The sequence below is a fragment of the Salmo trutta genome, chromosome 36 (genome assembly GCF_901001165.1).
Source record: "Salmo trutta chromosome 36, fSalTru1.1, whole genome shotgun sequence".
Classification (NCBI taxonomy): Eukaryota; Metazoa; Chordata; class Actinopteri; order Salmoniformes; family Salmonidae; genus Salmo; species Salmo trutta.
This window is the reverse complement of record NC_042992.1, coordinates 8,281,838-8,291,571: the sequence shown is the minus strand read 5'-3', so window position 1 is coordinate 8,291,571 and position 9,734 is coordinate 8,281,838.

The window sequence follows — 9,734 nt, the reverse complement described above, 5'->3', positions numbered from 1 at the left end:
AACTGCTATAATGTTGCTTGACCCCATAAAGAGTAGCTGCTGCCTAGGCAGGAACTAATGGGGATCCATAATTGCAATTCACCCTCAGTGTCCTATGTAAGAATGAGCTAGGGTTAGGATTGAGTCAGGAAGTAAATCTGAAACTAGGATTAGGGTTGAGCAAGGAAGTAGATGGGAAGGTAGGGTTCAGATTGGGCGGACAGGAAGCAGGACCTGGGGAAGGGTAAGGGCACATCCCTGACCTAAATGTAGCACAGGCATAGTTTCCCAAATGCATCTTAAGGCTAAATTCATCGTTAAATCTCCAAGCTGTTTCCTAAAGCCATCGTTATTAACGTTGCACTTAAAAAAGCTTGTAATCTAACGCCTGCTCTGACCACTCGTAGAACAGCTTGCCCTTCCGCGTCACTTTATAAATCAAATCAAATTGTATTTGTCACATGCGCCAAACACAACCTTACAGTGAAATGCTTACTTACAAGCCTTTAACCAACAATACAGTAAGAATAACACATAATTAAAGAGCAGCTGTAAATAACAATAGCGCCGCTATATACAGGGGGTAACGATACAGAGTCCGATGTGCTGTGGCACCGGCGTTGAACTAGTTGAGCTATGTGACTATGCATAGATAATAACAGTGATAACAATAATAACAATAAAACAATAATAATAGTGACTATGTATAGATAATAACAGAGAGTTGCAGAGTAGAAGTGGGGGGGGGGGGGGGGGGGGGGGGCAATGCAAATAGTCTGGGTAGCTATTGGATTAGATGTTCAGGAGTCTTATGGCTTAGGGGGTAGAAGCTGTTTAGAAGCCTCTTGGACCGAGACTTGGCGCTCCGGTAGAGCTTACCGTGCGGTAGCAGAGAGAATTGCCTAGTCCCTTTTACCTCAATCTACATGTACATATTACCTCAAGTACCTCGTACTCCTCCCTGCACATTGACTCGGTACCGGTACACCTTGTATATAGTCTCTTTATTGTTATTTTATTGTGTTAGTATTTAATTTTTTAATTGTCTCTGCATTGTTTGGAAAGGGCAAGTAAATAAGCATTTCACGGTTAAGTCTACACCTGTTATATTCGGCGCATGTGACAAATGATTTGATTAATTGGTGAGTGTACTAAAAGGCACTAGCCAGGTCATTGTGTCCTCCTGGCTTCTGAGTCGTGACTGAAACACTGTCTGGTCCGCGTGCGTGTATATGCTCCTGTGCGTCACTGAAACAGTATGAAAGGTTCTCTGGTTAAACGTACTATAAGGCAATATTGACACCAAGCTGTAGAAAGAGGCAACTACAGCTGGTACAGAGTAAACCAGTGGTCAGCTACAGCTGGTACAGAGTAAACCAGCGGTACAGAGTAAACCAGTGGTCAGCTACAGCTGGTACAGAGTAAACCAGTGGTACAGAGTAAACCAGCGGTACAGAGTAAACCAGTGGTCAACTACAGCTGGTACAGAGTAAACCAGCGGTACAGAGTAAACCAGCGGTACAGAGTAAACCAGTGGTCAACTACAGCTGGTACAGAGTAAACCAGCGGTACAGAGTAAACCAGCGGTACAGAGTAAACCAGCGGTACAGAGTAAACCAGTGGTCAGCTACAGCTGGTACAGAGTAAACCAGCGGTACAGAGTAAACCAGCGGTACAGAGTAAACCAGCGGTACAGAGTAAACCAGTGGTCAACTACAGCTGGTACAGAGTAAACCAGTGGTCAGCTACAGCTGGTACAGAGTAAACCAGCGGTACAGAGTAAACCAGCGGTACAGAGTAAACCAGCGGTACAGAGTAAACCAGTGGTCAACTACAGCTGGTACAGAGTAAACCAGTGGTCAGCTACAGCTGGTACAGAGTAAACCAGTGGTCAACTACAGCTGGTACAGAGTAAACCAGTGGTCAACTACAGCTGGTACAGAGTAAACCAGTGGTCAACTACAGCTGGTACAGAGTAAACCAGCGGTCAGCTACAGCTGGTACAGAGTAAACCAGTGGTCAACTACAGCTGGTACAGAGTAAACCAGTGGTCAACTACAGCTGGTACAGAGTAAACCAGTGGTCAACTACAGCTGGTACAGAGTAAACCAGTGGTCAACTACAGCTGGTACAGAGTAAACCAGTGGTCAGCTACAGAGCATATTTTTTCAGGTGCGGGAGGGAGAGCAAACATTGAAAAAAAAAGTGTCTATTTTCTCAAAGTTTGAAACAACAGATGTATCTTATAGAATATCATTATAAAATATGCATAACATTGCCTCCTCCAATTGACCACGCCTCCGCATTATTGTCTCAAGAAAATGTTATATTTTTAATACCCTCAAACACCAAGGTAAGCGTACCTACTCCAAAATAGGCCATCATCACTGTCAATCGCGAATGATAATTCTTCACACTTTAGCAGTGAAATGTCCAAACTGCAAGCTGTATCTGCATGGCAATCAACTGATCACAATCAGTTTCATGGGAATATGAATTTAGATAACATTTTATTTGATATGTCACATGCGCCGAATACAACAGGTACAATACAACCTTACCGTGAAATGCTTACTTACAAGCCCTTAAAACCAACAATGCAGTTAAGAAAATACGTTAAAAAAAGTAAGAGATAAGAATAACAAATAATTAAAAGAGCAGCAGTAAATAACAATAGAGGGGCTACATTATATACAGGGGGAACCGGTACAGAGTCAATGTGCAGGGGCACAGGTTAGTAATGAGGCTATATAAAGGGGGTACAGGTTAGTTGAGGTAATTGAGGTAATATGTACATGTAGGTAGAGTTAAAGTGACTATGCACAGATTATAAACAGAGAGTAGCAGCAGCGTAAAAGAGGGGTCTGGGTAGCCCTTTGATTAGCTGTTCAGGAGTCTTATGGCTTGGGGGTAGAAGCTGTTAAGAAGCCTTTTGGACCTCGACTTGGCGCTCCGGTACCACTTGCATTGCGGTAGCAGAGAGAACAGTTTATAATTAGGGTGGCTGGAGTGTTTGGCCATTTTTAGGGTCTTTCTCTGACACTGCCTGGTATAGAGGTCCTGGATGGCAGGAAGCTTGGCCCCAGTGATGTACTGGGCCGTTCACACTACCCTTTGTAGTGCCTTGCGGTCGGAGGCAGAGCAGTTGCCATACCAGGCAGTGATGCAACCAGTCAGGATGCTCTCGATGGTGCAGCTGTAGAACCTTTTGAAGATCTGAGGACATATGCCAAATCTTTTCAGTCTCCTGAGGGGGAAATAGGCTTTGTCGTGCCCTCTTCACGACAAAGATCTTCTTCAATTACTGTTTCGTTAGCGAATTAGAGCAGATGGCGAATTATTAGCCTTTCTTGTATTTTGTTTCAATCAAAGCATACATCCTGCCTAGTGATGTGACTATTCAGCTTCAGCGAGTTTATCATCCTAAAAGCTCATAAGAAATGACTGAGGAGTTGTTTTTGGTGTAGCAGTAATAAAAGGCCTAGTATGCTATTATATTCGGCTCTGTTATGTAAAATATGAATTAATCATTAGGCCTATGTGATCTTGCAAGACATCCAACTCAATATTTAAAAATAAAAAATACAAAAAATATGCAGCCCCTCTCCAACGTAAAAAAAATGTTTTCACATGACCCTCTCCTTGGCCTGTAAAGAAAAGGCACACCCTCCCACCTCAGAAAATCAACTCAAAAAGAATGTTTACGACCACAAATAACAATAACTGTTTGCGATCCTGTGTTTATAAAAGGTGGATATCGACTTTGTCACTGAAGCAAGTCGATGTCATGCAGGGCTAGGGGGCCAGAAGGTTGAGGGTTCGACCGACCACCACGGTCGAGCTCACTCTCCCTGCCTGTTTCATAAGGCACTTTTTACACTTCAATCAGAGCCGGCTGCAGACAATGATCAGTTAACGGGGAAATCTGATTTAACATTTTGATACCATATTTAAAATATATGTGTAGCGCGTTGAAAATCCCTGACTTAGAACTGAAAGTAAAGGGGATACCTTTTTTATTTGCTGGACTAAGTACATCCATTCCTATGCAATCAGCAATTTGTTATGCAGTAGTTGTAGATGCAATTACATTCAGGACACAAGATGGCGCTCCAATTGAACTGTCTTCATTACTAAAACGGAGTCACTTGATAAAGTTGAAACATTCTCACGTGCTTCCTTCTTTTTTTACATCAGCATTTCAGGTAAATATTCCTTTATTTGTCCAAACCGAGAGTGTTGATGAATTATAAGGTGTTTAGAAACATGGTGTGAAATTCTTTGTAAGGTTTATCAGTCACAAGGTTATATTTTTTTTAATGAAAATTCATTGTAGCTAACAAGCTCGTGAGCTAGGCTAGCTAGCTATGGAGAGGGGCTGCTAACTAACAGGGGGAATGCGTGTGCACCGGGCAATGTGTGTTCATAAAGTATTTTTTTGAATGTATATTACAGTGAATGTATTGGACGGTGTATTTGTAAAAACAGGAGCGTAATGTCACCTCATAGTTCAAGGGAGATGCAAAACATACAGAGCATTCTGAAAGTATTCAGACCCCTTCACTTTTTCCACATTTTGTTACAATACAGCCGTACTCTAAAATTGATTAAATTGTTTTCTTCGCTCATCAGTCTACACACAATACCCCATAATGACAAAGCAAAAACAGGTTTAGATATTTTTCAAATTTCTAAAAAAAAAAAAAATGTAAGTGCAGAGAGATCCTTGATGAAAACCTGCTCCAGAGCGCTCAGGACCTCAGACCACTAGCGGTTTTGGGGGGAGCCAGTGCCCGTGTCAACAATTTTGGACCCCCTTGTGGCCCCCCTAAATGTGGAGTATCAAATAATTTTTACATAACACATTTTTGCTATCGTTCTTTTTTTCATCCGTTATTAGACAGTGGCAACGATGATGATTATGAACATGGTCTTTTGCCTGCTAATGCCTGCTAATGCAGTGAAGAAAACGATATGACAACAATAACGTCTAATGTAACTGGCCCCTCTAACAGTACAACTGGACCCAGCTTGGCCCCCCCAGTTGAAATGGTCTAGAACAGCCACTGCTTCAGACTGGGGTGAAGGTTCACCTTCCAACTGGACAATGACCCTAAGCACACAGCCAAGACAACACAGGAGTGGCTTCGGGACAAGAGTCTGAATGTCCTTGAGTGGCCCAGCCAGAGCCTGGACTTGAACCCAATTGCACATCTCTGGAGAGACCTGAAAATAGCTGTGCAATGACGCTCCCCATCCAACCTGACAGCGCTTGATAGAATCTGCAGAGAAGAATAGGAGAAACTCCCACAAATACAGGTGTGCCAAGCTTGTAGCATTATACCCAAGAAGAGTGAAGGCTGTAATCGCTGCCAAAAGGTGCTTCAACAAAGTACTGAGTAAAGGGTCTGAATACTTATGTAAATGTGAGTTAATTTTTTTAAAGAAATTAGCAAATGTTCTAAAAACCTGTTCTTGCTTTGTCATTATTGTGTATTGTGTGTAGATTGATGAGGGAAAAAATGTAATAAATTATAGAATAAGGCTGTAACGTAATAAAATGTGGAAAAAGTCTATGGGTCTGAATACTTTGCCGAAGGCACTGTATATACAGTACCAGTAAAACGTTTGGATACACCTATTCATTCAAGGGTTTTTCTTTATGTTTTCTACATTGTAGAATAATAGTTAATACATCAAAACTATGAAATAACACATATGGAATCATGTAGTAACCAACAAAAAAAGTGTTAAAATATATATTTGAGATTCTTCAAAGTAGCCACTCTTTGCCTTGATGACAGCTTTGCACACGCTTGGCATTCTCTCAACCAGCTTCATGATGTAGTCACCTGGAATGCATTTCAATTAACAGGTGTGCCTTGTTAAAAGTTCATTTGTGGAATTTCTTCCCTTTTTAATGCATTTGAGCCAATCAGTTGTGTTGTGATGGTGGTATACAGAAGATAGCCCTATTTGGTAAAAGACCAAGTCCATATTATGGCAAGAACAGCTCAAATAAGCAAAGAGAAACGACCGTTCATCATTACTTTAAGACATGAAGGTCAGTTAACCTGGAAAATTTAGAAAGTGCAGTCGCAAAAACTATCAATCGCTATGATGAAACTGTCTCTCATGAGGACCAGGGAGTGCTTTGCTGGTGACACTGTCAGTGATTTATTTAGAATTGAAGGCACAATTAACCAGCATGTCTACCACAGCATTATGCAGCGATACACCATCCCATTTGGTTCGCGCATAGTGGGGCTATCATTCATTTTTCAACAGGACAAATGACCCAACACACCTCCAGGCTGTGTAAAGAAGTGGTGTAAAGTACTTAAGTAGTACTTTAAAGTATTTTTACTTACCCTAAAAAAACAACTTATCTGTACTTAACTTTACTATTCATTTTTTACTTCACTACATTCCTAAATAAAATGTACTTTTTACTCCATACATTTTCCCTGACACCCAAAAGTACTCATTACATTTTTAATGCTTAACAGTACAGGAAAATGGTCCAATTCACACACTAATCAAGGAACATCCCTGGTCATCCCTACTGCCTCTGATCTGGCAGACTCACAAAACACAAATGCTTCGTTTGTAAATTATGTCTGAGTGTTGGAGTGTGTCCCTGGCTATCCATAAATTAAAAAGATGAGCTTAATAAGGAATTTGAAACAATTTATACATTTACTTTTGATACTTAAGTATATTTCAAACCAAATACTTTTTTGACTTTTACTCAAGTAGTATTTTACTGGGTGACTTTCACTTGAGTCATTTTCTATTAAGGTATCTTTACTTTTACTCAAGTATGACAATTGGGTACTTTTTCCATCACTGGTGTAAAGGCTATTTGACCAAGAAGGAGAGTGATGGAGTGCTGCATCAGATGACCTGGCCTCTACAATCACACGACCTCAACCCAATTGAGATGGTTTGGGATAAGTTGGACCGCAGAGTGAAGGAAAAGAAGGCAGCAAGTGCTCAGCATGAGGAAACTCCTCCAAAACTGTTGGAAAAGCATTCCAGGTGAAGCTGGTTGAGAGAATGCCAACTGTGCAAAGCTTATATGGCTACCCATCCACCACGACAACCACCCTACTTTCATTTTTGCCTTAGTTAACCTTCTGTCTTATGTAACCATACCAAATGTAACACATCATACGAATTTGAGTGTCACAGATTACGTTTACTATGTTTTGTCTAGTCTACGAGACCAGGCTGCTCCCCTGCGGATTTTGATGCACTATTGTAAAGTGGTTTTTCCACTGGATATCTTAAGGTGAATGCACCAATTTGTAATTCGCTCTGGATAAGAGCGTCTGCTAAATGACTTAAATGTAAATGTCTGTTCCAGCAGCACTACAACCCTGGTAAAACCAGTGATCAACTTAATTGTTTATTTTTATTTTACCTTTATTTAACTAGGCAAGTCAGTTAAGAACAAATTCTTATTTACAATGACGGCCTACCACGGCCAAACCTGGATGATGCTGGGCTAATTGTGCACCGCCCTTTGGGACTCCCAATCACGGCCGGATGTGATACAGCCTGGATTCAAACCAGGGACTGTAATGATGCCTTTTTCACTGAGATGTAGTGCATAAGACCGCTGTGCCACTTGGGAGTCCATCTACAGCTGGTACAGAGAAAACAAGTGGTCAACTACAGCTGGTACAGAGTAAACCAGTGGTCAACTAAACTACAGCTGGTACAGAGAAAACAAGTGGTCACCTATTCCGAACAGTTAAAAGGTATGCAGGCTTTAGTTCCAGCCCAGCACTAGGACACTTCTTGATCAACATAATGATCACTATCATGAAGGGCTTGATGATTAAACTGCATCAGATTAAAATTAACCCTGGACCAGAGTTGAAGAATACAATCAATGTCTGGAAAGGGATTGGCAAGTTGAGATGTGCATGCATACTTGTATTTGAATCATGCAACCATGTTGATGGGAGTTTTTGTGAGATAAAAAAAATACAGTTATACAAAAGCAGATCTCATTTCAGGATTTGGCCCTAGTTGAGTTGAGGATGGGTAATCACATATCCTGCAACTTCTCCTTTCTCCACTAGGGGGGACCAGAGTGACACCAGTATGCATGTTGTAGTAAGTGTACTTTCTGGGTTAGAAGTACACCCCTGTACCGAAATGTACATTCAACTAGTTTGATGGATGACTGCGTCCTCCCCGCTGCAGCATCAAAGAGTTCTAGTAATCCAATGTTCCTTTCATTCTCCAATAACTACTCTAAACCAATGACATGTATGAGCCACAAGAGGTTCAAAGTATTTTAATGAGGGAGGACAGGTTCGTGGTAATGACTGGAGCGGAATGGTGGAATGGTATTTACTCTGTTCAAGCCTCCAATGGTATTTCTGAATGGAGATACAGGAAAACGAATTGTTTATTATACATGATAGTGCAAGAGAGAGAGAGAGAGGGAGGGGAGAGAGGGTGGATGAGAGGGAGAGATGAGTCTAGAAACATAGCCTGCATACATCATAACCATATGACTATAGCTGTTAATGACCTTGCACACATGCCACTGTCCCCTCTAGCACAAAAGGGAGAGGGTACCAAAGTTCAAACACACTTTGAAAACAAAAAGATTTTTTTATGATGTGCACTCGCACACTTGCCTCAGTTCTGTGCCTCAGGGAAGGGACATGAACGTCAGAGAAAATGTTTAGATAATTGTCATTGTGGTTGTTAAGATTTCTGTCCAAGGTACCGTTCGCTGGTTTCACAAGCCTTCTCTCTATTCAACCCCTGTGAGTAGGCCTACTCAGAGCAGCGTTGTCCTTGTCCGAGTAGCCGCAGCGGTCTAAGGCACTCCATCTCAGAGATAGAGACGTCACTACAGATCCTGGTTCGATTCCAGGCTGTTTCACAACCAGCCCTGATTGGGAGTCCCACAATTGGACCAGCATCGCTAGGGTTTTGTAGGCCGTCATTGTAAATAAGAATTTGTTCTTAACTGACTTGCCTAGTTGAATAAAGGTTATATTAAAAAAAAGAAACCCAAGTAGCACTTCAAGTAGCATGCAGGATCCACTCATTTGTTCAAGTATGATGAAGTATGTACTTATGTAGTCTATGATAAAGCTCCATTATATAATGGTTAATGTACACTATAAATACACACAGTATGTTGACACCCCTTCAAATGAGTGGATTTGGCTATTTCAGCCGCACCCGTTGCTGACAGGTGTACAAAAATCGAGCGCACAGCCATGCAATCTCCATAGACAAACATTGGCAGGCCCTACTGAAGAGATCAGTGACTTTAAACATGTCACCATCTTAAGATGCCACCTTTCCAACAACCTACAGGACAGAACAGTTTGTCAACTTTCTGCCCTGCTAGAGCTGCCCCAGTCAACTGTAAGTGCTGTTATTGTGAAGTGGAAACGTCTAGTGATAGGCAACACAAGTTAACAGAACGGGATAGCCTAGTGCTGAAGCAAAACTCACTCCCAAATTCCAACTGCCTCTGGAAGTAAAGTCAGCACAAGAACTGTTCGTCGGAAGCTTCATGAAATGGGTTCCCATGGTCAAGCAGCAGCACACAAGTCTAAGATCACCATGCCAACCTTGGCTGGAGTGGTGTAAAGCACGCCGCCATTGGACTCTGGAGCAGTGAAAATGTGGTCTCTGGAGTGATGAATCACGCTTCACCATCTGGCAGTCCGACGGACAAATCTGGGTTTGGCGGATGCCAAAAGAATGCTACT